The sequence below is a fragment of the Pyxicephalus adspersus genome, chromosome 1 (genome assembly GCF_032062135.1).
Source record: "Pyxicephalus adspersus chromosome 1, UCB_Pads_2.0, whole genome shotgun sequence".
Classification (NCBI taxonomy): Eukaryota; Metazoa; Chordata; class Amphibia; order Anura; family Pyxicephalidae; genus Pyxicephalus; species Pyxicephalus adspersus.
The window spans coordinates 132,152,083-132,174,541 of NC_092858.1; the positions used below are offsets into that span (position 1 = coordinate 132,152,083).

Below are 22,459 nucleotides of genomic sequence, written 5' to 3' on the forward strand. Positions count from 1 at the left end.
AGTATTGTGTGTCCTGTGCTTGATATAGAAAGAAGTTGCAAGTTCACATAGCATGGAATTTTCCCTTTTATTTATTTGGATGCTGTTGAGGCTGGGCACCAGTCTAGGTTGATCAACCAGGAGCAGCTGTTCTATTTTATGCCTGTGATCATTATTTAGCTATTAATATTATTAAACAGTATTTATATAGTGCCAAAATTTTACGTAGCACTCTACATTAAAAAGAGGTTGTAAATGACTGACATTGAAACAGTAGGAGGGGAGGACCCTGCTCACAAGAGCTTACAATCTAGCTACCACCATTACTGGTTTTAAAGTAATCTTGTGTCTGTAAAACTGCAGTAGGGACATTCAAATGAAAGCTACTTTGCAAAAGAAAATTGTATTCATAGTGGTTTTAATTAGGAACATGTCGACAATAATGAAAACCATGATGCAAAGTGCATGACTGTATTCATATAAAGTCGCTAGTAAGTCACATTCAACTGGGCTTTTTTTTTGTAATGTTGAAGACATTTGTAGCTTGTCCGAGTAAAGTTTTCAGTTCCACAGTGGCTTTTTGACAAGTTATGAAACATCTTCATTACAAGAACAAGTCCAGTTAAAAGTTACTAATTACAGCTAGCAATATCATGATCTGGATAAATGAGAACCTTTACAGAATTTATAGAAAGTCTCTCTCCTATGTATTATTTTTATTATAGGTCTTGTGGTGAATTCACTCATTATTTTAAATATAGGATCATATGGATAATAATGACACAAAGAATAACGATGTGCTTATAAATATCTGTTCACAAGTAATAATTAATATTGTTTTAGTCATGCTATGACATCTTAAATTATTAATATGCACTTTGTACATAAATTGTTAAAGGTAAAATGAATCCATTTTTAAAATGATCATAATAATAATATTGATATAACTATAATATTAATGTTAGGTGTCATTTTTGACAACCAAGACATATTATGAGAAATGCATTGTCAATTGATGGATGTTCGGGATTCTCTAGTAGGGATCTACAGGTAAAGGTTAGAGACTGGGAGAAATAATCGGTTTCCATTCTTTCTATTGTGTTCCTTAATCGAAACTAATGACTTTCATCTAAAGCAAAGGAAACACTCATTGTTAGGTAATTTATCACAGTGAGATTGTTTCTGTAATAAGACTGCGCATGACACAGAGCATTGATTAGAAGACACTTTAATGAGTAGGCTCATATCACATTTATAAAAGAAGAAAAGAAGAAAAGCCTTATGAGGGCCAATTTGGATTTGGATAGCTTGCTGTGCTTGAAATGGAATACTTGCTGGGCCTGCAATTTAATACTCCCACAGGGATGTAAACACACAGCACTGTATAAATGATAAACCATTCTTTTTGGTTGTGTGATAGGCTAAACATACAATGTAACATCAAATATTAAACAAAAAAGCACTGGGGCTTAGTTCCAATGTATTCATTGATCTAAGCTGTTAACAACATTTTAGGAAGAGGCAGGCTAGAATTAGAAAAAACACACAGCATGGTGTCTACATAAAGAGTAAAATGTTATATCATAAAGGACTAAGGCAAATCAAGGAAGGTAAACCCAAACTAGAGATAAATGCTTACCCCACCAGCTTTCACATTTTCAAAGAAGAAAATATATAGTTATATACAATTAAGCATGTTTAGTTTTTGTTTTGTTATGTTTTTAGATAATGTACCCACAGTTAATGTATAAAATATAACAATAGTCATTTTACCTTAAGATAATGTTTTGTGAATTTATTCTACTGAAATTTCATGTACCATTGCAAAAAAAAAAGTGCTGAGATGGTGCTTTTTTGGCAACTACAAAAACCTTGCATTTTATGAGAGCTCTGTCCAGCTTCAACAGTGGAACCATAAGCTGTAAATAAGAATGTGATTAAACTGGTGGTAAAGTGTGGGTGCTGGTAACACTTCATCATGCCTGTGAACTGCTGCTTAGGAAGAGACGCCACATGTATTGTCTACTTATGGCATTCCAATAGAGAATGATTAGGGGTCGCAATGAATAGTCCCCTGCTGTCAAATCTACAAACAGTTGTTCTTTAGGAACCAGCATTTCGGTGGCCAAGGTGCTTGCTCTTGCAGGGTCTGAGATGATGATGTCTTAGGTGACCATTCCTGTTCCAGACAGCTTCATAAGGGCATGTGCTATCTTCATTAAATGTAATTGGACAATGATGAAGTGAGAGAAGGTTAAATGCACCTAACCCTGTCCTCCACCACCACACCAACTAATTCAATCTCACTGCCATTTCACTAACTTGAAGCAATAACTTGTTCAGCTGCACATGCTGTCACTGCACCAATGCACACAATCCCACTCTCCTCCACTACACTAATGCATACTACCCTACTGAGTGCTACTTCACCAACATGTAGTTCTGAATTTACCACTAATGCACCTATTAGGAACAGTTGGCAATCAGGTAGGTTTTCAGTGCAGAGAGGGACAAGCCATGTCTCTTTTACAATAACTCTGTTCTCAAACAAGATGGCCAAAGATTGTTTTCAGGAAGAGAAGGACAAAAAAGATAGAGGCGTTCTGCAACAGAATGGGGCTGGGTTAGTATAAAAGGTTTAGTTCTGTTTTACTTTAGGAATGTTGAGAAATTTGCAGAGAACCATACACATAATTCATAATAATTGCCTGGATTTCTGAGTCACATTATCCTACATGGATGGATATAGCTATGTGCAAATATTCAAGCAATACAAAATACTATTTGAGCATCTATCTATCTATCTATCTATCTATCTATCTATCTATCTATCTATCTATCTATCTATCTCTCTATCTATCCATTAGAATATATATGCAGTATCTTCTGTGTGTGTATTTTCCCTGGTCTGTCTTGCAATGATCTTAAGGATGAATGCAGTTGCAAGCATGGTTTGTTTTTCTGTCAGATGCTCCTGTTACAGTCTGTTAGGTTTGTTTTGCAGCCCAATTACAGACAGACTATTTTGTCATTTAGCCATTGCTAAATTACAGTTCATATTTAGTGTATTTGCTTACAGTTTACATCATTCAGTCACTACTAAATCACCATGAAATAAAATGAATATTTGTTGTCTTTTGTTTTAGATTTTCGAAATCTGTATTCCTGAAGATTCGTGGTTTTATGATATATCTGAGCTCTTAAATCCAAAGTGCAGGCAGATATAAAAATATGTGATGCCTAGTGATGTGTTCATTATTAAACTAATAAATATACATATTTTTTTCAATGCAGCCAGTGTAAGTACCCAACTTGGCACAAGCTTCTTGCCTATCTTGCCCACTTTGCTCACTCCCCACTGACTGACATCCCTCCACAGCTGCTACAACACCCCCCCCCACACAACATGCCTCCCAACTGCACACAACCATACTATTTGTGCCCATTTACTGGCATACTAGCCACTATTGTAGACTCTTTAGTGTCATATGCCTGTCCACTGTCATAGCTTCTGCACTTCTCCCCTGCACAAGCTATCAGATATCCTACTCTCCTTACTCCTCTCATGTACATACTGGCTGCTGCAATGCACACTGCACTCTTAAAATGCAAACACTGTTGTCATAAGCAATGCACTTCTCTCAATCAAATACAGCTCCACAAAGATTGCTCTCACGTACAAATTTCCCACCATTATACCCTCCATATTCATATTCTTGCATATTCTCTGCATATTCTTGTTGCTTTCACACATGGGTAACCTTCTCAAGTTATTCACTCTTTTCCTGTACTCTACCCACTTTTATTCACAGTAATAACTCTACCACAAAGTAAATTTCAGGATTTTACTTTTAATGGGATTAATGACATTACAACATGGCAGAAAAAACAAACATAGCCTCCTGGCTCTCTTCTTAAATTTTGGCAGAACTCTTGGGCAACTTTCCCCTAGTCTCAAAAACAAGTGCCTTTTTATTACCATTGGCCAGGTGCTCCAGAGCCATTACCATATTCTGCCCTGGAATACTGTGGCCTTTCATATTACAGAACTGAGATTCCTCACGTTATCGTAAGACATACAATAAAAAACATATAAAAAGGACATATAATAGCATTTTTTCGGAACAGTTAAATATATGAATCTACAAAACAGTTACAGTTATGCTACAGTTTTGGCATATCTAGGACTTACCAGATGTAGGGGAAATTTTATTAAAAATAAGTGGAGTTTTACATTATGATTAAGCTTTTTTGTTTTTTTTTTATTTTTTTGTTAAGCAATTCCTTAGCTTCACCATAAAAATTAAATACCACTAGTCTGTTTTAGCCTCTGTAATGAGAACAGACAAACTGTGTTCTGTTATTCTCTTCCCTGTGCAGTCTATTAAAAGTGACAATTTGTCATAGAGAATGCAGTTTGCTTTTATCAAGCAAAAATAAACCACTGAAATGGCCATGATGGTAATGGGTTGCTACATGAATGTGCTTTTTAAATGACGCATGAAAGATTTATAAATTAGCCTGTTTTTTTTTTTTTTATTAATTTTTGTAACAACTACATAAACCTCTACATACACATACCTTACCTCTGCAAATCTGAACATCTGATATATATTAGATTTAATATTGACCATTGCCACATGTGTAAAATATTGTTTGTGATTACTAGATATATTCAAATTCACCATGTGCCCAGTCTTAAAAAGTCATACACTGTTAAAACTTATATTAAAAATAAGTAAATAAATATTAACATTTTTAGTAAATTTGGTGATCACTAGAAGATTCCTTTCAAAGGAGAACTCCTGCCTATGAAATGTTGTTTTCAATAATACAAACTCAATGCCAACCTTTAGGTTAAGTCTACATTAATTGTTTCCCCATGTCTTAACTATAAGTTTAAGTGTCCATAGCTGAGTTTCCCATTTATTACAATGGGCCAGATTACTGGAGTGTTTTCTTTATGGGCAGTAAAGGAAACATATCCTGCAATTTTTGGAAAGTGTTAAAGCACCCATAAACATCCAAAAATGCTTAAAAAAACACAGCACATACAGATACTAGACAATACAATACAAAAATTTACAAAATACAAAAAGAAGGGTGTTTGGGGTTTCTTTTATTAGTTGTAATATTGCCATGAATAAGAAGAGTAAATACTTAAAATTTTAAATTAACTCAATTGTAAAATACTCCAAAGCATGACCTGTCAGATTTTAGGTTTAGCTGGTAGAATGGTAAATTTAAACTGTATAATCTTTTTGATTTACAGATAAGCCAGCCCACCATAAAGTAAAAAAAAATCCAACACATTTTAAATTCAAAGAATAAATACTGTATCAATTAATGGAAAAATATGTGCCACCCCTCTCCCACCACCTAAACATTGACCTTGGGGTCTCAGTAACTCCCCAAGAGTGAGTGTGTTTTATAGACTTGGGCACACAGCTGTGCTGCTCCCTGCCCATCTTGTACTGTGAAATATTCCTACCTCTCGAACAGCAGCAGGATGAAAGTTGTGGCTTTGTACATGCTGCTGTCATTACCCTCAATGTATAAACCTTCATATCTCCTATACAGAGTTTGTTGTGAAAACTTGAAATTTTCAGGGTGCACAGGGGACCCCAAGAGCTGATACTAAGCTTAATTTCAGCCTCTTGAACTTAACAAGATGCCAGATATGGGGTTCCAAACATAAAATCCTAAAAAGAATCATGGTTCTTTTCTCGATAAAGTGGAACTAAAGAAAAATTACACCTAAAGTAAAAGTGACACCTTTACTTGCGTAGGTTCGTGCTGTATGCTGCAGTATTTGTCGAAGTGCCGAACTTACTGCGCATGTGTGAGATCGCCATCTTTTTTTTTTTTCGAGGCAGAAAAGTATTTTTTTCAAGGCAGAAAAGTCCCTCCTGCGCATGCCTGTGATGCATGTATCCTAAGAGGCTCTGCGCTCCTATTCAGTCTTTACTGCCGCAGTGGTAATGACAGAAGAGGAGGGGGCTTTGTCTTTTTCTTTTTTTAAAAAAAAGCATACAAATCAAAAAACAAAAAAACTAATGGTTATCTACCCTTCTATATAAAGTAAAAATTGTGTTGATAGGTTAACTTTAATGGGGGACATTTCAAGATCAGGGTCCTCAAATTGAGTTTGCATATTAGGAAACCACGGGGGCCAGTTCCATGGCAATGAGCATTAGGATACTGCCAATTGTCAGTGCGCTGTGGTGCCTAAAATACAAATTTGCCCGCTCACAAAACGTTAAGGCTGCATTCAGATTGGCGGTAAGGTTGTGTTGCAGTTACCCCTTCCTCATGCCATGGAACCCTGGCCCATGGGAGACTCTCAGTACTGCTCACTGCTCCTTGGAGTCAAATCGGCAAACAAGGAACTGAGACGCTGGTGGGGTGCCTGTTACAAATGGCTGGCCACTTACCTTCTTTGAACCCTAATTTCTCTTTAACAGTGGAGAAAATTGAAATGTAAGATAAATGGGGGACTCTTGTGGCTACCCCCCAAAAACTATCACTCCTATCATACCATGGTGCCCTGTCAGTTATAAATGTCCCTTTATGTTTACTATGAATGGGGAGCTGTAGGTATATGAAAATGTAGGTGCAAGTGTGGGACTCTTGTGGCATTTTACCCCTACAATTTGATTGCTGTGGTGCCATTAGGTCACAGCGAGAGCATCGGTGGCTTACACTGTTTTAAAGCTTGTGACAGTGTGACAGAAGGAGCGCAACCAGCGGGCGGCTCTCCTCACATTGCTTACACAGGAGCTGCTGAGAATGGCAGAGCCATGTATGTAAGGCTTACAAAAGGCCTTATGTAGGGCCATTCCCAGCAGCTCTACCACCTGACAGCACACCGGCTCTCTTACACTACTCTGCTATTCTCAGCTAGTGTGCTGACAGAAGGCCGAGCTGCTGAGAATAGCAGAGTAGTGTAAGCTGTACATATACCGGGCCGTGGCAGAATTTTATTCTATGTTACCGGGCCCTGCTATCAGAATGGTTGTGGACTACTGCTGTAGATGACATGTGCGAGCATTTTATGCTCATGTGAGACTACATAATAAGGAAACGATTTTCAGCTTAGACAGACTGGATAAATGTCACAGTAGCTACACACTGTTCAAGCTTGACACTTATTCTGCATACACTAAATTTTTACAGTTGGTTTCTTTTAACTAGTGTATGTTGTAACATTAAAAGAGAAAATGTCTCTCAAAAAAAGGCAAATCTTGACTTTGAATTTTATCAGTCCACTGTGACACATAAAAATCACACTTGCAGTATATGTCACATTTGATATGATGTTTAAGTAAATATCTGTAGTTTTGCTAACTGCATAGAAGAAAGTGTTATAAAAAAATACAGATTTTTCCATTTTTACAATGCAATAAAAAATATACAATTATTCCCTTTATTTAATCCCTATTTTAAGGTCGGCAATTGCCTATTATGAACATGTGCCTAGAATATGCAGACCAAAGTGTTTACACTTTCTGGATAATCAGAACAGTATAAAAGAAATAACGGAAAGGACAGGTATTATGGAGAAATTAACTTTTAAAGTTCAGAGGTGATGACATCTTGGTAGTACTAAAATTCCACTTTACAAATTTAGGATCAGGCAGGACTTTTATTGTATAAAAGGATCAGGGATGTCTGATCGCAATCTCTTCTGTCAAAATTAGTTGAACTTCTGCTCATCCCTTAATGAACTTCTGCGTGGGAGTTACATCATCTCGGCCCAGCCAATCAAGATGCTTTAAACAGAATTAAATCTTGGAACGCTGCCAGTCTGTAAAAAAATAGCAGGTGTTTTCTAAGCTCTTGGAAACTAACTAAAACCTACGCTAGAGTTACTGTTGTGATCTTTAGGAGGAGCATAAAAATAATATATAATAACAGAACAAGGCGATACAGTTGGCTTGTTTAAAGCTTATTTAATATTCAGAATATGGTTATACTTTATTGTCTGTTGGCTAGGCACTGTTGCAGGTACGGTTACATAATAGCATAAAAACTCTAATCCTGAAGTTGACATTTTTGCCTTTTAACTTTTTAGAAGGTAGAGGTAGTTGAATTTGGAGTTGAATGTGGAGTATTGTTTCCTACATTTTAGGTTTCCTTAAAGCTGAACTTTAGCATAGGTAAATATTGTTTAAATTCAATACTAGTATTTAATTTGAATTTTGCTGTGATTTCGGTATATTTTCCAGATGCGTGCATTCATATGGCATGAAACTTTTTTTTGTGCAAAAAAGATCAGTCTTGCTGCCCTGTCTTCTTAAATACTGTGTGTGATCTTGTGTTTGCCCCATGTGGTTTTCTAAAGCCAGGTCCCTCCCACACCTCCTATCTATGCATAAACTAGGGGCAGCACATTGAAAATGATTCTACCACTAATTTTTGGTTCATTTGTTCATTATTGAAGTATTTGGACAAAAGGGGGGGGGGGACAATACATTATATATCACAAATATCAAAGTAAATGTCAAAAAGAAAAAAAAAATGTATTCTTTTAAAAATGTGTAGTCCACCACTGCACTTAAAAGGTGCTAACTAGGTTTGTAAAGGTGTTTGGTATACCATAGAGTGGACTTTCATCCTTTGTGGCTATTAAGAAATATTTGAGTGAACACTGTTTTGGCCGGAGTTTAGCTTTTTAATTCCTGATACCAATTGTTTAGGTTATCATATTTGCTTGACATATGCTTCATTTGTGCATTGGGCCCCTAGAGGAAAACAGACATGCAGCACTTTCTAAAATTGGAAACCTTCCACAGTTTCATGTCGGCTTGGGAATAAGTTAACCTGCAGTTAATCTAGCACACTAATGCTGCTAAAATAAAATTACAATGAGAAATAAATATCTAAAAGAAAATAATGCCAACATAAGTGCTCTGGATGTTTATGGTTTTGCAGTTGCTTGGCAAGAAATTTTTCAGCTTTTAATCTCTTTACATGTAAACAAGCTTGATTCATTTGTGCAACAATAAACTGTATATAAGTGGTTTATTTTTCTGCAGGATGTGATAGTATAAAAGCAAGCAAAAGTAATTCAACAGTAAATTAAAAATCCTCCCGAAAATCGAATGTGAAAGAAACACATTAATACAAAATATTTTTTTTCTTAGATGTCCAAACGAATTGATTTGGATCAGTGGAAAAAAAATGTTCAACACTGAAAATGCTGAAGCGCATAATTTAGATTCACTCATATGACTCATGAGGGATCTTTGATGCACAAAACCTACAACAATCTCTCGGCTAGAGTTTGCTGCTGAAATAAGCACAATTATGCTATTTTTAAAAAGTATACCTATTTTACAAACAGTCGTTAAACATGGGTTATGTGCCTATATTTTAATTTGGCAATTTGACCAATAAATGAAATAAAGATACAAAACGAGTTGAAATAACTAAACATCAACTGAAAACGTAGTTTCAGAATTTGCACTTCTGAAAATGAATGTTCTATATTTTAATGTGTCATCAATAGGTAAAAGAGAGAAAAAACAGTACACAAATCCTAAATTCCTAAAGATAAAAATGCAGTAATGTAACCTGGTATGATGTTATATCTGTGTTTGGCAGATGGGAGTATCTTAGAGTAAAAGTAAGATTTTTTTCTATTTTTTGGGGGGCAGTAAATATAAATTATTGTATATAATTTTTTAAAATGTAGTCAGCATGTTAAAGCTCCCAGCTTTTCACTTTTCATGGGTATCCAATGAAAATAAAAACTGCTGTTTATGGAGCTTTATAATTCATGTAATAATACCATACACAAGTAAGCAAGATTTTTTATTTTAATATTTATTTTCACTTAACTTTGTAAGTGTCGCTTTGTAATCATGCGCAAGGGACATTTTTTTCTTAAATTTTATTTTTCCTTTTTATTTTTATAGACATAAATTTATCATTCAAGTCAACCTGGTTCTATCTTATTCACTAAGCAAAATAGATAAACATGTTGCAAAGTGAACATGTCCTACTTCTTTAATAAAACAACTTAATTTCCTTTTTCATTTGACAGGGTTTATTTTGTTTTTTGTTTTTCATTTTTGTTGTTGTTGCATGTTGATTAATAAAGCAGTATTGTCTCTGGTGGAAAATTAGTCACTGGCATTGAAATCATCACTACCAGAGAATGTCAGCTGAATGTCAGATCCAATGCTTTATAAATAGAGCCCGTAGTGTGCATATTTGTGGAACATATTGTGACACCAGAGTGCATTAAAGCAGCAATATTTGGATCGTCGATACACACCACAAGAAAGGTCTGAACTATTTGCAGTAAACATCAATGTATAAAACAGCTGGATAGATTCAAATGAGCAAGTGTGGGTAAACATATGAAAACACATGCGGGCACACCATAAATGTATGATAATTTTTACTAAATCAGTAAAAGTAGGGTATATTAGAGAACAGAATAAAAGAAGTATTATTATGGTATATTGGCATTTTTATTCAGTACCATTATTTTTCTAAGCTGCGCAGATCTCGTGAAACAAGATGGAGACAAGAAGGTTTTCTATTCTTTCTCTTATCTGGTTTTGCATAAAAACCTGTCTGGGCACAAGACACAAGCTTGTCATCAGTTGGCAATGCTGTACGTTTGTTGGCATCAGAATATAAGCAGAATATTTTAATTTGATGGAAGACAACCATAATATGAGGATCCATGAAATTACAGCAATCACTGTGAACAAAAGGAACCTGCCTTTTAAAAAATATACTTCTACCGAGGAATGGATTAATATTGCTGGAGTTACCACCCCCTGGTCTATGCTATTTTCCACATATTTTCTGATAACAATGTCCAAGCATTCTCTGGATAGCTTGCAATACTACAATAGGAACAGTATTAATAATCAAGCATTGCCGGGACCAAATTTTTTTTCTTCAAGAAAACAAAGACTCAGAATTGGTATTGTTAAAGCTGAAATTCAGCTATACCTTTCTGTCTTGTATAGTTGTACAGGTTCCACTTATGTACTGAAATAGCTTAGTCAGATTGCACCGCACTTTGTAATCTTCTGACAGTGTGCATTAGAATGGATAAAAATCAGAGCTTGTCTCGTTTTCTGGGTGGAGAACATCCAGCATCATGTTTTCCTTTCCACCCCAAACTGGCTTTTTCCATACCTTTATTGGATTTAGGTCTTTAAATCATGAAGGTGTTACCCCAGAGCTTTCTGCATGTAAATGTTCACACTTCAGACTAGCTTTTACCCAAGTTTTTGATTAGTTGTTTAACACCCTCCAAATGACATACCACTGCATTCACCAAGGCTGAGAACTCGATTCCCCCCCCACAAAAAATTTCACCTACATTTACCAGTAAAAAGTCCATGGCCCCCCCAACAGCCAAGCCAAGCAAGTCCTGCGCTGTCCCAGCTTCTATCTTCTGTTTGGCGCTGGACAGATCGTGAGCATGGCTCTTACATCAGGGGTTTTTTTCATCACGCAAACTCACACTGCACAGATGAGAGATTGATTGATGTGTCTTCCTGAAAATGTAAAAGAAAAAATTGTCAATCTCACTGCGCATGCATGAGATCAAGATCTCTTTTTTTACATTATAGGAAAGTCCCTGGGAGCCTATGCTCAATTTTAAGCAGTCCACACCCTCCTGGAATATGCGACACAAGTATCCCAAGAGGGTACAGGTTTCACTTTCAGATGGTAAAGCAGAAAGGGGAAGAGCCCTCCCCAAAATGTAAAAAAAGTCATACAATTTGTTTTAAAAACCCAATTTTTTCCCCTTATATAAAATGGATAACCACGCTTTTATATAATGTTAAAAATGTGAGGGGTCAGATTTAAGGGAAGTACAGAGGCAGGATGCTGTAATAAAGGAAAGTGTGGAGAATTATTGATTGGGTCACTGAGTTTAAAATAAGATATGTAATGACATTTTAATACCATATTGATAAAGGCGGAGAGAAAAACCAGAGATGGCAAATATTAGACTAAATTTTAGTTTAAGGTATATTTACAGTTTTTTTCATAATATTATTATAAGTATAATAAATGTTCTTTTTTTGTGTGTTCTATCTTTTTTGTCATCTTGGTAATTCCAGAATGGCAACTCAAAGATTCTCATCTGTGTGAACAGGGAACTTACATTTTAAAGTACTTTATTTGGGAACTGTTCACAATTATCCCTGTAAAATTATACAGAAGACCAATTCTCATTTTCATGACTGTGACAAGGGAGAGACCCACATTCAGTACCCTCCCTCCCCCTTTGGAAATAACACTACAATAACATTGGTTAATTGGCCCATAGGCCTTTTATTATAACCTAAATAACTTTAAATTAACAATTAATTATTATTAAAAAATATGTAACAAAAAAAACTCATTGAACCAAAATGAAACTCCTCTGGTTACTGGTCCTCGAAGGTCCACGATGTACCCCCTTCTTTTGGGTCTGCACCACCATGATATATATGCTCCCAGCCACAACAAACCAGCTCAGGAACGATACCAGCAGCAATCACAGCCCTTTAATCCAAAATCATTCTGTCTTTCTAATAACAACATAATTCCAGAAACTCCCACACCAAAGATAGGTCTTTCACCCCCACTGAAACATTAAACCAACAAAATTCCCAAAAGTGGAGCCTCTTGCCCTTGTGCACTACCCCCCCCCCCCACACACACACAAAATAGTCTCCCATCTTGCAGTCCCAAACACTACAAATCCATCCCAACTGCCGACAAATGAACCCCATCCTTTTCCAGATACAACCCACAATTCACTTCCAATAAAACTTCCCACTGTCTTTTTCAGTTTTATGCTTGCTTTATTTAAGCGCGTTACCGACCTAGCCTCCCACCATTGCATCCTGGCCACCACATCGAACCAAACTACTACAGCACCCAGCAATATAGTGCCCAAACACATAAAATCCTATTTAATATCCCTAATTAACTCACGCAGTGGTCTCTTCCCCAAATCATTCCCCCTAGCTTGCAACACCACCACATCCAGGCATCTATTCCAATGTACATAACGCTGTATGTTTGCAAGCACCCTGCACCATTGCATACCAGGCACTCCGATCCACCGAATCACAACGTCATGATGCAGAGTGCCCACTCCGATCCACCGAATCACAACGTCATGATGCAGAGTGCCCAGTTGCCGATCATCAGGTCCTAAACCTGCTCACCGTGTCCCACGACACACATACGAGTGCCCATCAATCTATACTACACACGGAGAAGCACCTAGAATAAAGCAACGAAAACAACTTCCAACCAAAATCCACCAACCAGTTGCACTAACAAAACTCACCCTCCCCCACATATACTCCCACGGCAGAGCAGACTCCTACCCTCTGCCACTTCCTTACCCCTTCATCCCAAAAAATGTGGGCGTACATTCAAACAAAACTTTTGAGACTCCCAGCAAACAATGCACCCCCAAACCCCAACGCGCCGCCTCGGTAGCCGCCCCAATTCTAAAGGAATGAGACGAAAAATTACTCTCATCAACCATCCCTTCTGCCCGCAAACATTTAAAAAAATTGGCCAAAAACTGATACTGAGACAGAGCCCAACCATCCTCATGTATCAGGAAAGAGCCCCCCCCCCTTGGCCGAACTTCCCAGAAATCCCCCACAGCGGCTACCAGGCAAACCACCCCCACCACTTCCAACACAATTACCTCCCCTTTACCCATCTGATCCATCTTGGACTTCACTATCCGAACCCACACCTAATCCCTAGAACAATCCACATCCCCCACCTGTACACCACCTGGCCTTTGGGCGGTCATACTCACCAACTACCCAATTCTAAAAGTTCCAAAAAAGGCTAAAACAAATGCCACCCAAAACAATAACACCTCAAACCTAGACCGACAAACCCCCTCCACCTTCTTACCACTGCCACTAACAGGTGAAAGGACACCGTCCACCTTCCGTCCACCACCCTTTTACCCTTCCTAAAACACTTCACTGCCTGCTTAACCAAAAATTCCATACAGATGTCCCTAATCCCCAACAATTTGACCTTCCGTCCACCACCCTTTTACCCTTCCTAAAACACTTCACTGCCTGCTTAACCAAAAATTCCATACAGATGTCCCTAATCCCCAACAATTTGAATAAAAATGCCAGTTCTGCCAAATTTTTATTCAGTACAGCCACAGAGATCCCCTTCTCGAAACACAGACACAAGAAATAAACCAAAACTTCCTCCTCACATTCCTCACAGAACTGCCACCATTCCTTCCACACCGCTGAATATGCTGTCCAAGTCGCCTGACTCACAGAATGCTGAATCATACCCGCTACTACTTCAAGGGAATCCTCCAAAGCTACTGAGGGCACAGGACACCCTGACGCTTCACTCCTGGAACGAACTGCCTGAACGAATCCCACTAAAACCGAGACAAAGAATCGGCAATTGTGTTCCTGGGATATGTACAGCACAAACAGCAATGGTTCAACTCAAACAACGTAATACTAGTTGCCTAAATAACCAAATAACCGCTGGAGAGGAGGCGGAGAAAGAGTTCACCGCCTGCACCACCCCCAGATTGTCGCAGCAGAAGAAAATCCTTTTATTCACCAGCTCCATACCCCACAGCTCCACCACCAGTCCGATAAGGAACAATTCCAAAGCTGCCAAATTTGCCACTCCTTCAAATTTGCCTCCTTCAAAGTCGCCAGGCCAATGCCTCCACGCTCCCTCTTCCTTGCTAATTAGCACCATACCCTGACAAGCCCGCTGCATCGGTAAACAATACCAATTCCGTATTCACTACTATTCCCTCCATCCAAACTGACCTACAGTTGTACTCGTCCAAAAATCTCTTCCATACCAACATTACCCCCGTTTGTAGCAGCCGCCGGCCTCCTTGCAAAAATACGCACCATGAGCAAAGTCCTACACACGAAATTCAACTTACCCAGGAGCGACTGCAATTCCCGCAGGGTTATCTTCAGCCGTTCACAGGCATTTACCACCCCCTCCTCCAACTTATCTGCCAGCAGTCTGCATTACATAGCAAAAAAAACAACTCCGTCATGGGTTCTTCTGATTTCTCCTTTGCCAACGGAACATTGAATCTGTCCGCCAAGAACTCAAACGTAGCCACAAACACCCTGCACACTGACTTCCCAGGCAGCCTGATGAAAAGGAAGTCATCCAAGTAATGAATGACAGAAGCCACCATAGACACCTCCTGCACCACCCATTCCAGAAACGAAATGAATGTTTCAAATAAGGCACAGGACAAGGAGCACCCCATTGGCAAACAGCGGTCAACATAAACCCACAAAGAAACCGTCCTCTAAAAGCCTAGCTGCCACCCTCGCCAGGTACCTACTTAGGAACTTAGGAATGGCTACGTTGGCTCTCACCAGCGTCATCCCTTTTTCCAGTGAAATCCGGTCCTTTTCCCCAGCCATATCTAAAGCAGCAGACCACGCTGTTTAGCCCCCCACACTTAGCACACTCATGTTTGAACCAGCAGGCACTGCCAAATTTGCACCCCTCTTCAAAGGCCGATGTCTTTATGATCCCAACGTATGGAAGGCCGAAAAGGTTTTCGCTGTCAAAACTGTTCATCGTACCTTAGCCATGCCACTCCCCCATACAACCGATGCTCCTCACTAATGGCAAGTAAATGTCACAGTCCCTTCCATGACGGAAATTTGAGGATCTGTCAGACAAGCTGCATGTGTGATTATCTGTCAGTCTCTTTGTTTTTACTTGTTTCTGAGTTGTTGTTTGTAATGACCACTCCCCTTGCATCAGGTGCAGCTGGTGGTCATTACTGCTCCTCCATTTAGTCTGGCCTCACACTTCATGCTGTGCGGTTGATATTCACTGCTGGATTGTGAATAGCTGGAGTGTTGAGCCATCCTGTGTTCCTGTTGATATCTGCTAATAGGATAAGTTGCTTTACTTTTGGTGTTTTGGTGTTTTGTGGTTATTTAGTTGTTAACTAGGCCTCAGGGAGACACTGGGTCCTTCATAGGGGAAGGAACCAGCAGTCTCGAGCCAGACACTACTGCCAGGGCTATACAGGGCTAGTAGGGCCTAGGTTCCTGTGTATGAGCATTCCCACCATCAGGGGATGCTCATACGGTCAGGAGTTAGGGCTAGATTAGGGTGTCTGCAAGGGGTGACCATTCCCTTTTCCCTAGTCATTTGAGGCCTAGTAGTTAATAAACCTTTCTGTTACCCTCCCCTCCCTGTTATACGTGACAGTAAATAGCAGAACAGGGCAGAGCAATGCCCTGGTTCCTTTTCCCCTAGCACCCTGGCAAATATTGCAAACACCTGCAGCCAATTGGCAAACGTTCGCAGAATCAGCCTTTGCTGCCGAGCAACCTCTTCTTTCCTCCACTCACCTGGCACCCTATCAGAATTAAACCTCTCCAGCGGCAGCAGTGAAAAGATATCAACAAACTAATTTTTCCGAATTTGCTCCCTTGTCTTCTGCCGCAAATGTGCTTCCAATGGACCTTCGAAATACACAAAACTTCCCATTTTGCTGCATCCCCTAAACCCCCTTGCAGTTGTGTGGCTGGTGCACCCAGACCCCGGCCCTGCTGCTCACTGGCTTCTCTGGCTCGGACCCTTAAACCCCTTTTCCCTCCATCCCCCCTTTTGCCCCCCCAGACAAGCTCTTCAGTCCCTGGGTCCCCCAAGGCTTCCCCCATTCCTACTTACCCCCGGTATCTCCTTTCACCTATCAACAAGTCTTCCGCCCCCGTGCCTTGACACCCAACAGAACCACTTGCAACGCTGCCAACACTTTCTAAGGCCTGCACTTTCTCACTGCCCTTCCCCCCCAGACCCTAGCTCCCAGCACCTCACCCTCTCCTACCCCCCCACATTAACCCTATCCCCCTCCAGACCGCTGGGGCTCAAAGACCCCCTCACTAACTCCCACGGTGCCTCCCACTCCCAAGGTCTCACCATCCTCTAGCTCTCCTTCCGACAGGTCTTCTTTGGGTGCAAACCCAGGCCCATCTGTACCCACAAAGGCTGGGGAGCCGCTGGCAGCACCACTTCTCTTGCTACTGCCTTCCAGCGCCCAGTCATACTCCTGCATGGCCAAAGCCATCAGGGAATCCTAAGCCGGGTCCGCCATGCAGCCCTCACTGCCCCCACCACCACAGGACACGCAGCTGGACGTTTCACCCCCCAGCTGGCCCGCTCCTTCAGGAGCACTTCCACGATTGCCCCTCTCTTCAGCCTACCTCCGGATCCAGGCACCCGAAGTTGACACCATCCAACCCTCCTCTCCAGCTTGACATGCCCAATGGCCACACTTCCTCTTAACACACATCCAGCCCCTCTTTCCTGATGGCCCCTCCCACCTAGTATTTTTCTGTGGTGGTGGATTCCTCCCAGCTGTACCAGCCACAGCAGCGGGCTCCTACTGTTCTTTAGGCCCTGGAGTGTCCCTAATGGGGCTCCTAACTCTGCCCCGAGGCCCCAGGGGTTTAAGGGCTCAGACGCACCGAGGCCTAGACCCCTGAGGCTGCCTTGCATCCAGTCCCCCAGTGTTGTAGACAAGAGCAAGCCCCTTCAGAGCAGCATCCACCTGCTCCAGCAACCATCAAGGCCCTATGCTGGGCCAGCAAATTATCCACGTTGGCCATGTGCTACTACCAAGTAAGTTGGAGTATTACACAAACTTTTCCTTTCCTGTCCTGCAGCAAAATGGTCCACCTATTCCGCCTCCCCCCCCTTATATCTCATAATTTCCCTTCCCACTCATACATCACTCCTTACTCCAACAAACTACCTCCCCTAAGACCACCCTTAAACTTAACCCTTCTACTGCCTGCTCCCTATCTCCTCCCAGTCCTGAAGGCCACTTCCACTAGTCCTCACTGCGTTCATCAGCTTCAGGCATTTCTGTATTAATGAAAGACATTTATCTAAGCAAATATTCTATATGTTAAAGTGCTATTTTCTATGGTCTAATGAAATATTCAATTGTTCATTTTAAATATCCCCCTATACATGTTATATATATATATGTTATATATATATATATATATATATACATGTTATATATATATATATGTATAGGTTAGCTTGAGCACAAATCAATAACTAATTATAAATGAACACCTAAAGAAGTGTAGTGGAAGTGTAGCAAACTGCATGACAAGTACTTAATGATTACATTTTAATTGGATTTCTGAGGCTCATTACACTTGTCTAGTTAAATCACTAAATACATTATTGGCAAAAAAGACATCTTTTTCTATTTTATTTCCTGCTATTTTACTTGGTTAACCTGGGTAAACAAGAACAAATCTACAAATAGTATCTGTTCCTCTTGCATTAGAAAGTACATTTGTGATCATAATCATTGACTGCTGATGACAGTGTTATATTATATCTTTATACCTAAATGGTAATGAATGACAGTCTCAGTACCCTCAATATTAATTGTAGAGCTTTATGAAAGAATATATTGTGCAAACAAATGTTTATTATGGGTGTCCTATTTATAATTCCAATAAATAAATAAATAAATAACTCATAAGGAGGAATTTGAAATTACGTGGTGATAGGGCATGTTTTACTTATATTATGAGATTAAGAATTGTTCCTAATTTAGGCTATGTAACCTACTACTGAACTTCTTTGTTTCTTTTATGTGTTAGATTTAAGGGATGCTTTATATGCATGAAGTGGTGCTGTTGAAGTTTATAGACCTTGGACAGGGTTGCCATAGCCTGAAAAGGCTAGACTATAGCAAGATGAATAATCATACCAGGGACTTAAGAAGGGCAGTAATTCTAAGCAGAAGATTCGGGAAGAGTGGTTAGTGAACTAGCAGCAGTTAAAACCAGACAAGTGTGGCTGGCAACGAGAAAAACAGTACTTCTCTCAGTCAAACTGGAATTTGCATGACAGGGCAATTAGTCATACACAGAAAAAAATTAAAAAAAGATAAAAACTACATGGAGTCAAAGTTTTTCATGAAACCAACAGATAAACTTAACACCTCCAAAATAGTTTTATTAGGTCCACATATCTGGTTAATCTCTTTCAGGGGTCCATACACTACTAGTGGAAGATAAATGCATCCTAACCAAAAAATCAGTACATCGACAATGGGGCTCACATCTAAACTAACATAAAGCTTGAGTTTGACCCTGCCTGAGGCTGCCATGGGGAGACTACACAAGCCAGCAATACAACAAGAAAAAGAGCAGCTTACTAGGACGAAATAGCCTACATGTTAGGAGCTCACAGGGCAAGGCAATTATGGTCTGGCAACAACCTCTGGCTTTCTTTAAATTGTTGACAAGGGTAAGAATAGCTTAGTGTCAAAAGTAAGAAGAGAATATATGCAGAGCATAGCGTTCAGCAGAAGTAGAGTTAAAGAAAGACCTAATTAAGTGATGAAAATCAATGTAGGAACAGCAATGAATTCTCATTGTACTGTGAAGTGGTCCTTAAAAGTCAGTGGTTCAAGTCAATATATGAATATATGCTGTGCTTGCTTTTGTAGGGCACATGCTCGGACATAGCACTCCTGGTAAAAACACATCCACTATAAATACGAATAAATAACATATTTGTAAATGTGTCTGGCTCCAGAAGGGCAATCAAGGGTGTGGGACAGGCTAAAAAATGTCAAAAGATTTACAGATAAGAAGACAATCATTGTTTTTACAGTATCTATCCCCATGCTTGTGCTCATGTACATCTGGAACAAAACAGTCTGCTTCCAGGCCATTTCTTTGAAGCATGGTAAAATAAATACTCAGATTTTTCTGATACAGAAAATGTATGTTGTACTTGTTGAAGATAATATTACTTAAATCCACAATGAAATAACTCAATGGAGGAATTCATTAAAGTTATAGCTATCAGAGAACTCAATTCAGATATGCATTAGCAATGTTGTTTTTTCTATGAGGTTTTAATTGTTTGTTCCTCTTTTTATTTGCTGCCTTTCATTCTGTAATGATCCTAGCATATCCTACAATATAGGAAGGGAAGTGGTATATAAAGACTCTCACTATACACCAAGGCACTGCCATCTTGCTTTAATGGAAAGTAGTCACTATCGTAATGTTCACATGCTCGCTTCTTTGCCTTTTGGCTACGATAAAGTGTAGTATCTGTTCTTATCAGTGACAGGAGAGGAAAGACTCTGTCTCATGAGGGGGGATTGTCAGTGGTCCTGTATGCCTGTTTGGAAGGGTGACCAGATGGTGACGCTCTGTAAGGAGTTGCCAATTCTTCAGGTATATCTGGGCTGGAGAAAGGCGTGGGATCTGTCCTGAGAACAAGCGCCTGGACGGAAACCTATCCTGCAGGTAATGAGAACCCACGATCTCGCCACTAGGTCTGGGAGGGACCGAATCCCAAAGAAAGTCATCCCCATAGCTTAGCCACCCATTGGTATCATAATTCACTGTGGGTTTTTAACTCACTATGAATATGGCATGACCATCTCTTTGTCATTTGGCACTATGCTTTCATTCTGTGCTAGCCTGATGGGCAATTTTTTCTATCTTGCCCAGTGTGTTATGCACTGGCACTTATTTATTTTTATGTATTTATGTGTGTCGTCACCTCCACTGATTGTTTTATGGTTGTCACTGTGTTTTGAAAGAGGGTGCAAGTTTCATCATTTGCCCAGCCCTGATGTCAGGGCAACTCACTGGCCTTTTAGTCATGGGCTCCCTATTAGTGGGAGTCTTTCCTCATGGAAGAGCTCAGCCCTAGTACCTGGTGGGGTAGGCTTTTACCAAGCCCACAGAGAAAAGGACCTGCCTGGGTAAACTAGGAGAGCTTAGTATTGTTCATCTGGCTTTGGACAGGTGGGCTTAGTACCTTGCCCTTTCAGGAGTATTATGCCCCGGGGGTTAGGAAAGATGTGGCCCTTCCTCTATAGATAAAGCACCCCCAGTGCACTTTTTTGTGTGGTGTTTTTGCACCTTGACTTTCTTGCTGAGCACTAGGGTTTTTGTTTTCAGGAACACACTTTTCAGGATTGCATAAAAAATAGGTGTTATATCAGTGCCAAAAGCTCATATATACAAATCTGTAGCCAACTTGTAATCATCTACAAAGTGACAGCTGCTTTGTTAAGCTTCGAGCTTAGCGCCCTTCTTGCTTTTCACAGAAGAAACCCTGACTATTATCAAAGCTGTTACTGCAGCAATATTTTCAGTGTCGGAAAATGATCACCTGGCACGGTCAGCAGTTTATGTAAACACAGCAGCACAGCATAACAGGTTTCTGCTAAAAATGGGAAGTGGAGCAATACGCTCAGAAATGCTGCTGATGTGTTTACATAAACTACTGACAGTGATGGGTGATCCCTTTGAACTGCTTTAAATACAGGCTAAAACTGCAATGTCTTCGACGAGCAAGCAGAGTGCAACATAAGAACATTTCCAAGGTGGGCAAATAATTTTTCATTTTTGAACATCCAAGGACATCTAGCTGGAACAGAATGCATATTTTTTTCCAAGGATATGAAATGTACAGAGCACATACAAGAAGACAGTAAGGAATAGGGAATATACAATGCATGGAGATGTGTGGAGTATGGAACATACATAGCAGGGTATGGAATTTAGCAGTATAGAAAATTGAATCCATAAAGTAGCATATAGAATAAGGTCGTACAGAAGCAGAAGAGAATGTACGTAGCAGGTCCACTGCCTCTAGTATTTAGGGCTGCTCTGCCTTTTCGTTGAAGCTAACTTTACTTACTGTGCTTTTCTGAGAACTGAGCTGCACAATGCTCGAAAGTTATTTGTAAGGCAATAGTCATCTACAAATGTAGTAATGCTACAACACACATAGAGGTACTTACCACCTTTTTCCTAATCAATGTAAACCTGCTTTAATATTTATTCAAAGCTTAAGGTCAGTCTCATCTTCTGTTTTTCACAGCTGTACAGGCTCATCCCCTGTGTCTAAATTTATTACTATGATTTTTTTGCACATTGTGAACATCTCACAATATGCAAAAGAATTTGCAGTCACTCAGATAAAATCCCCCTTATTTCCAGGCTGAAGAATGCCCAGCACCATCTATCCATTTTCTCTAGTCTTACTGTCTGAAGTCTTACTGTCACAAAGTAGATACTCTATACACTATACCACTACAAAACACATTTCAGGCTTTAATGAATAATTTATATTAAACAAATTAAAATCAGTGGGCCTAGTCTGTTAAAGCAGAACTTGCATAAAAAAAGAAAAAAACACCTTTACATGCTGAAATCAATGGATCGATGTACAAACCACGCCCAGCAAATCTCAAGCTGTCTTGGCTACCATCTTCATTCTGGGGCTTATCGCTCTGTATCATGCCACTATCTTCTTTCTTCTGGGTTCTTCATGACATGTCTTCCTCCAAATGTAGATAAACGAGTGCTGATCTCACTGTGTACATGGGTGAGATTGAGCACTTTTTTTTGTATTTGGGGAAAAAAAG

General features: G+C 39.6%; 1 protein-coding gene and 1 pseudogene across 3 annotated transcripts in view; both read left to right on the forward strand.

Annotated features, from left to right (window-relative positions):
• Positions 1–22,459, forward strand: part of NLGN4X (neuroligin 4 X-linked) — a 158,806-nt gene that overhangs the window by 108,829 nt on the left and 27,518 nt on the right. The gene's annotated exons all lie outside the window — the stretch shown is intronic.
• On the forward strand, positions 20,085–20,179 carry LOC140321918 (U2 spliceosomal RNA; annotated as a pseudogene).